The 15,859-nt window shown below is 46.1% G+C and overlaps 1 protein-coding gene across 1 annotated transcript in view; it reads right to left on the bottom strand.

Annotated features, from left to right (window-relative positions):
- Nucleotides 1–15,335, bottom strand: part of PRICKLE1 (prickle planar cell polarity protein 1) — a 54,920-nt gene extending 39,585 nt beyond the window's left edge. Inside the window, exon 1 of the mRNA XM_040410822.1 lies at nt 15,200–15,335. The gene's annotated coding sequence lies outside the window, so the exon portion shown is untranslated. The remainder of the gene's footprint in view (nt 1–15,199) is intronic.
- Nucleotides 15,336–15,859: the final 524 nt, after the last annotated feature.

Here is a 15,859-nt window from a genome sequence, read left to right as displayed (position 1 = left end):
GTGTGCCGCTTGGTTCCGCTTTTCAGGCCGACAGCAAACTGCTGCAGGCATTATGGTGTCCACCTCCAAAGCAGAATGAAGACTGAACTGATGCATTCTGAGCGGATCCTTATCCATTCAGAATGCATTAGGGCAAAACTAATCCGTTTTGGACCGCTTGTGAGAGCCCTGAACGGATCTAACAAATGGAAAGCCGAAACGCTAGTGTGAATGTAGCCTGAGACACAAACCTTTACAAGGACATGTGTAGCCTTGTAATTAACTGAAAAAAAAGCACTAAAGAGTTTTAGGCGACTTTCACATCTGCGTTTTTTTTTTTTGGATTTACACAGGCCAACTGAGCAGCGGATAGTGACAGAGACCGCTGCGATCTCCTCCACAGTAGGAGGACCTCATACAGAATCATGGTTTCTGAGCAGCAAATCACTGTTTAGACCACACGATCTGCTGCTCAGAAGCCATGATCGGTGGTGGTGCCTGCACGAACGGCAGAATCACCCAATAAAGGAGCAGGTGATCAGCAGCATATTTACATGGCCAGATAGTCGGGCACGATGGTTTGCAGGAACGGTCATTCACGATTCTCAGACTGCTTCGTAATAGTCAATAGAAAGAATGCTTGGCCGCAGCAGTTTTTATAATTCTAACCAATTAACGCATCAACAGTAACTTTTGGCTCAGAAAAACCTGGGTTGTGTTGGCATCATGGCATCACCAAATACCGCTGACATAATCCCTATTTGCAACTTCTTAAATGCCACTGTGACTAAATGTAATTGCAAGTGCCATTTCTACGCCGCCCTTGCCATACCGTCTTCTCAGAAAGTGGCAGGAGGAGGAGGAGGCAGGGCCAGTGGACCCAACACAATTAACTTCTGTAACGCCAGTTTTCTGGCATAAAATGAAGACCGAATTTCAGTTTAGGCACACTGACTGCCAAAGGATGCATCTACTCTACATAAATTAAAGGGGTTATCCGATGATTGATGTAAAAATTGAAAATCAGACCTCATGTAGAACATGACAATCTCTCTCTAACACCGCTAGAACCAGACCTGTACCTCACATGGATCCAGACATCTCCACATTCATTGCTCAGGCTGGCAGCTCAGGGGTGCGTCCTTTCTGCTGTAGCTCTTTCCCTGTAACTGTCACAGCTTCTAACAGAAGATATATATGACTGGTGGCAGTCAAAGATTTGAACTGAGCGCAGGCAACCACCTCAGTGAGCGGGATGGAGAAATAAGGAAAAGGACAAACAGCAGGTGGCGCTATACAGACAGTGTCTAAACATGGCCATACCACCCAAAAATTATGGGATCTGCTCTGGGGCAAAAAATGATTAGTAAACGGTAGAGAAAACCATATTTACACTACATTCCTTGCCAATAACAGTGATGACTAACCTCCGGCACTCCAGGTGTGGTGAAACTACGACTCCCAACATGCTCCATTCATTTCTATGGAGTTCTGAAAACAGTTAAGCAAGTGCACATGTTGGGAGTTGTAGTTTTACCACAGCTGGAGTTCTATAGCATCTTACTCCAATAGGCACACCTGAACTGGGATATTATTCCAGGGAGGTGTTGCAGCCCTGGCACAGCTCATCTCAGGGTATAGGCACCACAATGTAGACCAATCCTCGCTAAAATCAGAGGTACCAGCCAAAAAATAAAGGGCATATCACAGCAGAGAAAGTTCTTCTTCCAAGTGCCTGATCTGATCAGTTCTACCTCCAAAATCAGACCAGAACTAAAACCGTGCACCGTGTGACATTTCCTTGCCACAATATGCACACTTGAAGAATCATAATTTACGGCTCAGCCACCAATATAGTCTTCCTTTTGGGGTCACAGTGGTTTTAATACATGGAACCCCTGGTGACAGTATACTACAAGGAGCATCCTTCGTAGCTTATGCCTAGCATCTGACGTTATAAACATTTCCAGACATCACAATCACAGTATAGTCAAACATTTGTCAAAGGTACGACACCCTCTTCTCTACCCCCCAACAATGCCTCCAACACTGTCCAAGCAAGACTTGTGAGGCCCAGAAGGAGAACATTTGGGATGAACTGGTTTAGTGCTTTTCTGTCACATAAATCCCTCGCAGCTTTAGAACTGCTACAAGAGATGTCTGGGTAAACACGGCTTTAAAGAAAGAGCCAAAACTGACAGAAATTCTTCAGAGTGGGTTATATAAACCAGACGTCATTCTGCATTAATAAGGAAATATAACTGTAAGGCTTTTCAAGGCTACGAGAAAGAAGAAAAGCCGGATGGGAGCTATACATGAGTGCAGGAGGAGACTACACAAGGGTTGTTTGCAGTCCGTTACTATGGAAACACACCGATCCGCATAGGAGCTTTACACAGATTTTTTTCTTTTAGATATAAGACCATATTAAAGGGGTTATCTGGCATCATGGGTTAAATACTCCCCTTACCGATCCTGTTCTGACACTTCCAGGTGCCCCTTCCCTGTCCACACCCAGGAAATGGCTGCTCAGCCAATCAGCTGCAGAGGAGATCGCCTGCGCAACCAGTGATTGAAGCCAAAGCCGATTCGTATACGGGCTCCATCCTACTGCCTTTCCGATGTTTCGGCAGATATCACGAGACTTACTTCGTCTCGCCTCTATCACGTGTCACTTTGTTTATTCGCATAAATTACTGCATCAAAATACGAAACTGAACGCGGCTTCACACCTCATAAGAAGCAGAGTTCAACTTACTATTTTGATGCAGTAATTTATGCGAATAAGCGAGGTGCTCGTGATAGAGGCGAGACGAAGTAAGTCGTGCGATATAGCTGAAACTTTGGAAAGACAGTAGAACGGAGCCCGTATTCTTAACAAAGTTTTTAAACAAATCAGGCTCGGATAAAGCAGGGATGCTCAACCTACGGCCCTCCAGCTGTTGTAAAACTACAACTCCCACCATGCCCTGCTGTAGGCTATCCGGGAATGATGGGAGTTTTAGTTTTGCAACAGCTGGAGGGCCGCAGGTTGAGCATGCCAGGGATACAGCAATCCGAACCCTACTCATAACCACAGTACAGCCTCATCTGGGGACTGGAAGGAGTGCGCCGAACAGACCCTCAGTGCAGGAGCGGAGCGGGCAGGGAAGGGTGGCCACATGTAAAATAAATCTGGTGGAGACATTTAGTAGAATTATGATAATGTAAATTTAGGTCATGAAATAGTGCTTGGTGCGAAGATATGGAGAAGAGCTGGTGGTCACGGTCAGTCACATTTCTGCATGATTATTAGAAAAAAAATCCCCAATAAAACTAATATTTTATGTCATCTTAGAAAACAAGTAGTCCACAGTTCTGCTCTCCCTGAAAAGGAATGGATTCCTGCCCTGTTATCATCGTATGGTGAAAAGTTCTGCAACTTGCTTTATAACTTCACTTTCAAGCTCTCTGCTTGCTGTCAGAGGCTGAAAACACTCTTGATCTAGTTCTGCTTACACAGCTGCAGTTCCAACGTGTCGCACTAGAGATTCTGGATCCTTATCTACAGTAATACATGAGTAGTACTTCGGTTTTGGAGTCCAGGTCACTATTCTTTTTATTCCCCCTTCTGCTGTCAGCACTGAAATCTGCATTGAAATACATTGTCAGGACTGCTGTGCATGCGCACACGAGTCGTCCCCATTATGTCAGAACAGCACAGCAGTCCAGACTGTGTACATCAGTGCAGACAGCGGGCACAACAGTGGGCGATAGGAAAATAAAACATGGCGAACTGCAGTGGCACTCCTTATCTGCAGTACAGCTCATCTATTACTGTAGATAACAGTCCAAATTATGATGGCAGATTCCCTTTAAGAACACTGCTCCCCTGGAAGTAGTGCTTCAGAGGGAACAGGCCATTTCTTTCAGTGAGATTTGTACTAAATATAATGGAAAACAACTGTTGATTGATAAGACATAGGACATAGCTGTAGGTGGTGCACGTGCAGGAGGGCCACAGCTCAGTGGGGACGGGCAAAGATTAGCTCAAAAATGGTTTTCTGCCTCTTTAACAAAAATCTTTCTATTCACTGACAACAAGTACAGATTAGGAAAACTGGGAGCAACTGAAGTGCACCTAGATCTCATTACTCAGTATGCAGTAAGGGGAGAAGCCTTTTTAGTAGCAAGTATTCCCCATTACATAATTCACAAGCATCCTTTCCTAGAACTCAGCATTGTACCATGCCCATTAATCCTCCTAGAAATGTATGAATAAATTGACAGCTAAAATGCGCTATGGGTTGCGTTGCTGAAACGGACGTTTTCCACAGCAGAATTCCAGAGCTCCAACAGTTTCCCATTGACTTCCATGGGGTGTATTTCCTGCTTATCTGCTTAAGAAGCGGCATGTTATTTCTTTGAAGTGGGTGTTAACTACATTTCCCATTGAAGTCAATAGGGAAGGGCTAAAACAGCCATTTTTTGCACATTAGAGGCACATGAGCCTAACGGTCTGCCGCTGCTTTATAATCAGTCAGTTTTAGCCATGTGAACCTAGTGTCAGATTGTGTAGAGACACAGCACTATGATAAGGGGAATGGTAACATCAAGTTGTTAAATTAGGAAGAATAACAGAGGAACAGCAAAGTTCTAAGAAAAGAGGCTGCAGGATTGTTACTACAAGAATTTACTAAGGGCGCATTCACACAACCATGCCGTGTTTTGCGGTCCACAAATTGCGGATCTGCAAAACACGGAGGCTTATTGAAATGCCTATACATGTCCGCGAACAAGAATAGGACATGCTCTATATTTTTTGCGGGGCCACAGTGTGCTGTCCTTATCTTTTGCAGCCCCATTGAAATGAATGGGTTCGAACCCATTCCGCAAAATTGCGGAACGGATGCGGACTCATTTATACGGTCGTGTGAATGAGCCCTAAAACAGACATGTCGGGGGGTGAGGGGGATGTAATCTAGCCAACCTACCACTTATAGCAGGGGTGCATAACCTGCAGCCACATGCACCCCTCAATGCCATTTTGCTCAGCCCCCAACCATCCAGTTACAGACATGCCTTTTTGTGTCTAGGGGTGGCACATGTGTATTCTCCCATTAGATGCGAGTCCAAGAAGTACAACCAGCACCTATCAGACATTTATGGTATAAATACTTGACCTGCCATGAAGGTTTTAGGCCACTTTCACACTAGCGGTTTTTGCAGATCTGTCATGGATCTGCAAAAAATGCTTCGGTTAGTTTTCTTGTGAGAGCCCTGAAAGTAGCCTTAGCTGGTAATAACCCTTTAAGTTTTATTTTCGGCCCTTGGGATTGGTTCAGTTGGGCAGCGTGGCCTCCGACCAGCAAAGGTTGTGCAGTCAGGCTTTGAAATCTAAAACATATACAGCCCGATACAGATGAGACTGTGAGGGGCGCACACTGAGTACTTGTGCAATGTCTCCCCCATCCAGGCCTGCCTTATGTTATTGGAAGTAGAAAGCCAGCATTCTTGCTGAGGGATGGGAATTTTAGGCTCTTCTAGAATGGCTGAGGGCTCTGCAGCTGTTACAGTGAATCACACATTCACTATAAGCAAAATATGTCTGGCCAGCCCGAAAAAGACAGAAAACAGTCGCCGTTCCCCTTCAGAAATAGCCCAAGTCTGAGACTTCATCTGGAATAGCTAATGGGAGTGACCCATCAGAAAATGTTATATGGTCAGGGGGGCAGAGCAGCCATCTCACCACCTTATCACATCTACGAGGAGTCACCAAAACTCCATGACGTTTCTCCTGATAGGTTCACTCTTTATCCTAATCAATGTCACCGAGCAGGAATTCAGAGACACAAGCTTTACAGCAGAAAACCCAATTTGGTGTTTGTCTGCAATGTACAGAGATGGAATGAAGCCTTCACAGAGCAGTCCCCAAGAAAACACGGTGGGGGCTGGAAGCCTCGCAGAAGACTGCAAGTACCCATTTGCTTGCTCCATAGTGAGCAGATTTTAAAGTTTCCCCAATACCATTTGCTGGTATTTGTACAGGAGTGTTTTCCTTACCATTTCCCCTCAAGAACATAACTACCATTAGCCTGGGGTCACAAATAAACCCTTGCACATGTCTAGAGGAACACTTCACCCTCACAGAGTAGGTCAAGATTTTAACATAGGATAAAAACTATTATCATTATTATAAGCAGCCAGAGATAATGACTCTCCTTGCTTCCCTACCATTCTGGTATCTCCTTCATAGCCACCATTATGGGATTCTGAAACAGAGGAGGGATTCTCGGTTTAGGATCCTCATTCCTTGTCAGGAGACAACATGTCCTATCCTGCATTACACACGAAACCCATTGATTGAAGGGGTGCCATGTAATGCTCAATCTCCCCTGCTGGCACTACAGAGAAATAATACCCTGCCAGGATTCTGCATAGATAGCAGCTGGTTGGGGGGCCCAGCTTATTGTCAATGGACCTTCCAACAGGTAGAGATTGTCCAAAACGGAGACATTCTGAAGGTGTCCATAGACTTTCAGTAGCGGTTTGCCAACATCCATCTCTTCTGACTGCCCCCACACACGCTGGGGCACATTTACTAAGAGCGGCTTTTTACACCGGTCTTAGTCCCCCCCCGCCCTCCCCCTGCACTGCCGCTAGATAAGTCTAATTTATGTCAAAGCACGTGCATCTGTGGCAGTCCGTGCGTCTGGAGTGAAAACTGTCCCTGGCTGGCGTAGCTTTTAGCTAACATTTACACCTATTTCTAGGCGGAAATGTAAGTAAATTTACTGAGGCTAGAGTCCCAACCCCCGTCATGCCCAACTGGCGTACAAGGCACAAAACTGGCCATGTGCCAAAATTCTATAATATATAGATGACGTCCATGTGACATCCATTTTTTTGCAGACCCATTGACTTCATGGGCCGCATTTTGTGGCCAAAAACATGTGCTTTCTGCATTCATATGTCCGTTCCACAAAAAGATAAAACAACTCCTATTCTTAGCCACAAAGTGTTGTCCATGGACCATTGAAGTCTATGGGTCTCCAATGACGTCACCTTTATTTGTAGATCTGCGTTTTGTGGACAGCCTTGTGCATTATGGTCCTGTGTATTTCACCATGGTAAAATGATCAGGGGGTACTAAAGTTCAGAGCAATCAATTACCTTAGAAACAAAATCTCCTCCAGATCCAGACTCCTTTAATGACGACATTCATTCCCACCCTGGATGCTCTGTGTACGGACCACCATGGGGTCTGCCCTTAACCCCCAGGCGTAGAGCTGAGTAATGCAGCAGATTTTCTTTGTCAGCCAGTTTTTTTACCACGACTACTTTCTCTACTACTGCACCTTCTGGGCAGTGCCAACAGTTTACAGAAGTGGGCAACATGCCCACATTATGTAATAGAAACACTCAATACAGGTCATCTGCTTAAAAGAGAGAAAGAAAGAAAAATGTGTATTAAACTACATCAGAGGGAACCTTGTAACAGACTTTATTAAAGTGGAAGCAATGAGCCGAGCTGGGAACGCTGGAGAAGGCTTTGGGCTCGCAGCTGTCTTCTGCTGCCAATAATGTGGAACTGGAAGCATTTCAAACACAATTGTTGCTAAAGTCAAATGAACATAATTGGGATCTACAGGATATTTGCTTCAGATAACAAAGGCAGCTGAAGGAGAAAACATCTGCACAACATAAAAGTTCAGGCAGACTAATATATATTTAATATACGCGCATACAGTTTTAGGGCGGCTTCCATAGTTATCACAATGGAATTATTAAACTACATCTTCTACTCCGGCCCATAACTGTTACTGGTTAAAAGGGGCAACACCTTCGGGATTGGGAGCCCTGCCAGTTTGACTTTGTCAGTGGCCCCAGGAATCAACCCCCCAAAAAAGAGGAGCCATCAGCAAAGTTCCAGGAGCATTGTAGCAGTCGTCTGCTAATGTAAGGCTACTTTCACACCAGCGTTAATACTTTCCGGTATTGAGATCCGTCAGAGGGTTTTGACCCCACTCATTGTCAATGGGGACAAAACGTAACTGAACAGAACGGAATGATCCAAAATGCATTCCGCTCCGTTCTCATACTGGAGAGCAAACCGCAGCATGATGCGGACTGAATTCCTTGGATGCGGAGCAAGACGGATCAGTCATGACACACAATGCAAGTCAATGGGGACGGATGTCTGCCACAATAGAAAACGGATCCATCCCCCATTGACTTTCAATGGAGTTCATGACGGATCCATCTTGGCAATGTTACAGATAATACAACCGGATCCGTTCATAACAGATGCAGATGGTTGTATAATCCCTGCCGGATCCAGTAAAACGCTAGTGTGAAAGTAGCCTCAGATTTCCCATTTAGGCCACCAGACCCCTAAATCATCAACACTGGGTGCAATCTGCTCTACAAGTGAGTGACCGTGAAATAAAGAGACTCTGTTCAAGTGACGGAAGTCAGACAAGATCTTGGAAATGGTGACACTTTAAAACCAAAACAACTGAAATAACACACCGCGTTTTTGATCTGCAATCTGTTAAAAGTGGCTGTCATCCCTGAGAATGCCGGCAGATAATTGCTCACTTATCTGCAGGCTGGAGAACATGCTTGGCTGGCTAAAGAAAGATGATCGCTTTGTTACCCTCAAACATAAGCTAAAATGCAGAGAAGAATGCAACAGTGTCAGAAAGTGATACACAAGGGGACACCGGGTAAGAAACCCCCAAACAAACAGCAATATCAGATCCAATCTGGGGCAAGACCACCCAACCCAAACAGACAGCAAAGCCTTCAAATGACTCTGCGATTACCAGATTTTTCTAAAGTTGCCCATATACTGGATTCATTCTAATTAAGCAACAGATTTTTGTGGGATCTATAGAGATCTACTGTGTAAGGGGCCTTCAACTGCAAACACTGGGCCAAATGAGATCTGGCCATGTTGGATATAAACACTAAGGCCTCTTTTCACACGGGCGAGTTTTCCGTGCGGGTGCAATGCATGACCATTGTGATGGACCATGTGATGAGCGCAGTGATGTCACCAAAGGTCCTTTTCCTCACAGGTCATCAAAGAAGAAGAAAGAAGAAGACAAGAGAACAAGTGGATACGGGGAGTTAAAAATTTTTTTTTTTATTAAACCCCTCCATCCCTAATTTACTTTTCTCACACGCATGCAAAACGCATTAAAACGCTTTGCACTCGAGCGGAAAAAATCACGCATTTTCCCGCAACGCACCCGCATCCTGTGACGCCCGTGTGAAAGAGGCCTAAAGCTGGCCATAGTTACAGATATAAAGAGGCCATTCATCCTACACTGTACGTTGGAGGGTATACATGGCATAAGTCTCCTATCAATCCTGGATTGCTTACACATTTTAAACTGACCCCCCCCCCCCCCCCCCTCTCAATATGAATAGGAAGGAGCCGTCCCATTGAAGTGAATGGGGACTGCTCACCGCTGTCGATGACTGACAGGTAAGCTAGCTCCACATAGGCCCCGATTTATCACACCTTCACTCCAGAATTCTGGCTACAAAAAGGTCAAGAAAATAGGACTTTTGTGACTTTTTGCACTCACTTTTCAAATTTTTATACCACTCACTCCAGTTTAGTAATGTGGGTGGGAAAGTGGGCGTGGTTAGCTATGGTAATGAGTTTCACTGAGACTTATTTTAGGTGTCACAAAGTGTTAGTGGCAATCTGAACCCAGTAGGAGTGTTGAGGAGGAAACCTGCTAGACACAAGTGTTAGGTTTAAGGAAGAGACAAATCAAGTAACATGAGATATTCGGTAAATGTGGCATAAAGTACTACAACACAGACTTCCTGTACTATAGTGGAACATATCATGAGGGGAATGGGCCCCACGTGGCTTCTAGCAAGGATCGCAAACTTTTATTTGTGTCAGGGCTCATGCACACAAACGTATTTTCTTTCCACTTCTGTTCCGGTTTTTTTGCGGACCGTATGCAGAACCATTCACTTCAATGGGTCCGCAAAAACAACAGAAGGTGCTTTGTGTGCATTCCGTTCCGAAAAAAAGTAGTAAATGTCCTAATATTGTCTGCAAATCACAGTCCAAGGCCCCATTCAAGTCAACACACACGGAACACATCCGTATTTTGCAGATCCATACTGTAGAAATGCTATGCCCAGCCCATATTGCTCAGGTGTTTGGTGAATAATAAGTTACTGTTTCCGATCTGCAAAAAACAGATCGCATATGAAAACCATACTTATATGTTTTGTGGAATAACGGAACGGAAGAAGAGGACTTAAACCAGAGGGGAAAAAAAAAACAAAAAAACTCAGATACGGAACAACAGATCCGTGAAAAACAGACCATAAAACAACAACAACAACGGTCGTGCGCATGAGGCCTTAGGGTGTGACTGGGAGGAAAACGATGGGTTGTGCACTGGGTAGATATTGATGGCCTATCCTCAGGACATATCATCAGTATCAGATTGGCAGGGGTCCGACACCCCCACAACTGTTTAAAGAGCAGGCGGCGCTCGTGCTGCTTCCTCCTCAAGGTTACACTGCGCGTTATGAATAGCCATTTCTATTAATGGAGCTGAGAAAAAAAGCAGATTGCACACAGAAGCTATCCGGTCGTGTGCATGTAGCCTTATTGTGGAGGGGGTCTTTAATGATACAGATACATGCTGGTAGGACTTCTACTGTATAATATTAGGGCTTGTCTGGGTTTTTAATACATTTCCATAAAAGTTATCTGTAGTGGGAACCTGCAGTGTACGCCGGTCACAAGACCGGCAATGCAAGCAGTACTGTAGAAGCCAGTGATTGGCCACAGCAGTCACATGAACAATGTACGTGTCCTCATGGCTGCAGGATCGGCAGGGACGTTATTCCGTTTCCTGCCCTTACATGAATCCCAGACTATCCGAGATGATTACAATAGGCCTCTGTATGAACACTTCAGTTCTACGTGTACCAAATATTACAGAATAATGAGACAACAGTCTGCCCTCGTCCACATTTAAAGACTATACTGATATACCCCTTCATATTAAATATTCTGGTTCCTCTGGAAATCGGACAACCCCTTTAATGCATAGACATTTTTTACCATCAATATCTTGCAACCGAGACTAATGCTGGATTTACACAGCCTGGTTTTTGAGCGGATTATTGGGAACTAATGGGAGAAATGACCTTTTGTGCAGACACCTCAATCATGCGGTGTGAACAATGAATGTGTAGGAGGAGGAGTGATGGCAGCAGCCATTGCTTGGCTCCAGACGATGGGGGCGATCACTGCATGGAAACGCAGCTCTTCTGCTCACTCGGCACGTGGAAATGTGCCTCCACATATTCTAAATCAGACAATGGCCGTCTATTACTCAATTGCCTGAATGAAAAGGTAATTAGTCACTACATTATCTGTGATTGGTTTATATAGTCTAGTGATGGGGGAGATTCATCAAAACTGGTGTAAAGGAAACGGGCTTAGTTGTCCACAGCAACCAGTCAGATTCCCCCTTTCATTTTCCAAAGGAGCTGTGAAAAATGAAAGGTGAAATCTGATTGGTTGCTATGGGCAACTAAGCCAGTTCTACTTTACACCAGTTTTGATAAATCTCCCCTTCGGGATAAAAAAGATTTTTTAAATAAATATTGGTATACATTTTGGTCTCAGTCCCCTATTATATGACTACAAAGCTGTGGGTTGCTGAAACTCTTATCACCGACGTCCTTCAGTGCTTTATATTCCACCAACTACAGAAGACACCAAGACTAGCAAAGCCGAGGAACAGGACTGGGAAAGGCTCTGGCGGATACTAAGGAATAATTACCATTGCTGCTAAGGCTACGTCTACACGACGACATTTGTCGCGCAACATTTTGTTGCACTAATTTTTATAATGGCAGTCTATGGTGTCGCACTGCAACATGCTGCGACTGCGACGCAACAGTCGCAGAAAATCCATTCGAGATGGATTTTTCTGCGACTGTTGCGTCGCAGTCACAGCATGTTGCAGTGCGACACCATAGACTGCCATTATAAAAATTGTCGCGCGACATTAGTGCAACAAAATGTTGCGCTACAAATGTTGCAGTGTAGTTGTGCCCTGTCGCGCGACAAATGTCGTCGTGTAGACGTAGCCTAAGGGTTCCTTCTCTGCCGAGTTCCCTATGGGATATTGCTGAGAACATCTGCCTGTAATGTTAATAGCTCATCCATACGTAACGTAGGACATGTTTTCTTCTCCAGTGCATACTCCTCAATCCTCCTATCAGAAGCAGCAGCCCTCTCACATCCGATTAGAGAACGTGATGAGCTGCTTTCTACGGCAGAACAGACTGCCCCCCCTTTAGCAGAGGCTCACTATTTGGCATTGCTCAGACATTTCAACTATTCCCCACCCACAATAAAAAGTATGCATCACATAAGCAAAAAAAAAAAACTTGCCCCAGACCCTTCCATTTCGATATCCTATCCAAAAGAACTACCAAGATCGCCTTCTAGCGTTTCCTGGAGGAGATGACTGGAGCATCACCCACATCCTCCTCTTCCCTCCCATCAGGCCCCCAGCAGAGGTGTAATGATAGATCTCAGGCACTGGAGTCCGACTAGCTGAACCTGGTCTGACAGGATGATAGATGGTCTCCATTTATTACCTCCAGCAAGAGTAAATATTGCCTAAGAGAGGACTCCTGCATCATTCTCCGAGGGTTCAATACAGAAAACCAAGCAAAATCCACTACCACTCCCATCATTCCTAACAGGATGCATGCTGCCTAAAGCTTCCAACAGGCGTCACGGTCTCTCAGGGGGGTAGTATATTTGCTGTACCGTGGGCTGAAACATTGACACCTAGTTAAAGAGAACGGTGAAAGAAAAAGCTTATTGGGATAGGACCAGTTGTCACCAAAGTGACAGAACAGCTGAAGTCCCACATCTGGAGTCTCATTTGGGCAAACCCGCTGAAACTCACACCCTTTTCTAATGAGACAGATGGAAGCTCTCCGCACTAAAACCAGGCACACGGGTCATCCATGTACATATAAAAGTAACAGGGGGCATGCTACCATCACAGGATAGAGGAGAAATGGGGACAGCTCATACCCCCCCTTACTAATCAATCATGTTCCAAGACTTCACCAGCACTAAGTGAGAATCGATAAGTGAATGAAAACGCATTATCCCCACCAGAGCTTCACTGAACAAACATATAGACAGTTCTCTGCCACCATAATTCCTGGGCACAAAGCACCACACTCACCCTGATGCCAGCCCTCCAGCACTGCCACCGAGGGGCAAAGTATGGACAACACTGCTAAATGTATGATCTATCCTCGGCATAGGTCATTAATAGCCGACTGGTGAGGGTCCCACACCCCGCTGTTTCTTGCAGTCAATGGAGAGGGAACCACAGCCCCGTTCATAGTGTAGTGGTCGTGCGGGGTTACTGCACCTCACCTAGCACTGAAGTGAATGGAGCTGAGCTGCAGTTACCCGGTACGACCACTACACTATGAACGGAGCTGTGCCATTCACAGGCCGCCAGACGCTCACCAGATATCAATAACCTATCCTGAGGATAGACCATTAGGGTAGGTCTACACAACGACATTTGTCGCATAACAATTTTTATAATGATAGTCTATGGCAGTGGTGGCGAACCTATGGCACGGGTGCCAGAGGCGGCACTCGGAGCCCTCACTGTGGGCACCCGCACCCTGGTGTACCAATATGCCTTAGACTTTTCCTGCCATTCATCAGCGCCCTATGAACAGCACAGAAAGTGCATTGCATGTAGCGCAAGTACATGGAGGGTATACTATATTGGTATTTAGGTTTGATTGTAGTATTGGCAGGTTTTTGAGTTGAAGTTTGGGCACTCGGTCTGTAAAAGGTTCACCATCACTGGTCTATGGTGTCGCAATGCGACATGCTGCGACTGTGACGCGACAGTCGCAAAAACTCCATTCGAGATTAATTTTTCTGCGACTCCATAGACTATCATTCTAAAAATTGTTGCGACAAATGTTGCAGTGTAGTTGTGCCCTATCTGCCGCACGACACATGTTGTCGCGTAGACCTAGCCTTAATATCGGGATCCTGGAAAACCCCTTTAAGTGAAAACCTGTAAAGCAAGTCACCCATCGCACAAGTTGCATACGATTTTAACCGCTCGGTTCTCTCCCAGCCCCTATGCATGCAACCTTTCCTGCAGACGTAAGGCCGCGTTCACATTGTCTGCTCTGAATCAGAATGAAAATACCGCCACATAACTGATAGAAATGGAGCCACAGAGACCCCATTGACTAGAATGGCTTCTGTCCAGTTTCCGTTGGTGCGTTTGCGGGACTTTTCTGTCCGCTCTTTTTGGCAGAATCCCCAACAAGGATGTGAACAAGACCCAAGTCCAACTGAGGCGCCATAGGGCAGGTTTTTCTAGGCTGCGCACATCAAGCACACTTCTGCGGCATCTGCTTTTTCCATCTAGCAGATAGAGGGGCTCCAGCCCAGAATTACTACAAGTCTCCTTAAGCCTCCTTCATACCCCCTTAGGGGAAACATCCTGGCATTTCCAATACACGGGATCAGTCATTTCTTAGTGGTTTCACATACTATAGACACATAAAACAGCTCCACATTCTCTGGCCTTGAACCCACCATGCAATCAGCCTCACCCCCCCTCATCCCTAAGGAGGGGGCCATTTATTTGCAGTAAGATCAACAGCCCCATTCTCTGGTTAGCACTAGCCGGCGCCACTCAGGGGAGCAGGGCTTTCTGCAGCCAGGGCCATAAAGCATTCATTCCAGCGCTGTCATTTATTTACTTAGGGAAGGCTAATAGCCTCATTGTTACAGCAGCCGATGGCACGACTCCCCTAATGACTTTCCTATACGACCCCATGCAGAGAGAGGAACACGGACAATTCACATTGCAAGCGCTATGATGACATGTCGCCGGCAGGGGGAGCCGCAACAGCAAGGAGCCGCGGGACTCCTCGGAGCGAAGGGTTAATGTAGCAACTGGTGCCCAAACTAAAGTGAAGACAGGGGCTGAGGGTCTTCGCCTGTGGGTCCCGTTTTAGACTAATAGAATTTCTAAGTGACAGAAAGCTCATGGTGGCTGACATTCCTCAGCACCTCAGTCGTCCAGACAGTCCAAGCCGGGCAGAGCTGCTACTAATGTACAAGCACACGGTAACTAGCGAGGTAAGTAAGTAAATAGCAACCTACCGGTGACTGTGTGAGGCAGAGGGTCCTGTCACACAAGCACATTGAGAGCAGGCTCGTAGTCCGCCGGCCGCAGAGTAACACCACACCGCCTCTAGGTGAGCTCGCTCCTCACCGACTACTACCACAGCGCTGCCAGCTCTCCACACAACTAACGTGACACGAGCTCTCCTCGCTGCTGATTGGCTCCGGCGCGCCGCTCCCAGCCAATCATGAGACGCCGATTCCCCCGCAGCTATCGCAGTCCCTGCAGGGGGTGCTTATTCACACAAGGAGGAGGCTGCGGCGCTTCAGTCCAGACCTTGTCCCCGTGCGGTCACCTCAGCAGGACGAGGAATGCAGCTCACCGGGGCGGGCAGCGCCTTAATTGCCTTTCAACGGAATGCCCCCACATGAAGAACCAGGAGGACAATGCAAAGCGATGAAATATCATCCATTTCAGGGCAGAAGTCTGTGGAATGTTCTCCTTTGGGCAGAGGTTTAGATGCACACTGCACAGTTCATCTGCTTGAGTCAGTAGTAAGGGTACGTCCATAAGAGCCGCAATCCGCAAAACCGCGCAATGAAGACAGGAGAAGCAATGCGGTTGTAATTTGTAAATAGGCTCGTACCGTCACCTCACGTGGTACTTGGGAAAGGCGGCCTCGTCCCAAGTGCCGCACG

Source organism: Bufo bufo, chromosome 1 (genome assembly GCF_905171765.1).
Source record: "Bufo bufo chromosome 1, aBufBuf1.1, whole genome shotgun sequence".
Lineage (NCBI taxonomy): Eukaryota > Metazoa > Chordata > Amphibia > Anura > Bufonidae > Bufo > Bufo bufo.
This window is presented reverse-complemented; position numbering and strand designations above follow the sequence as displayed.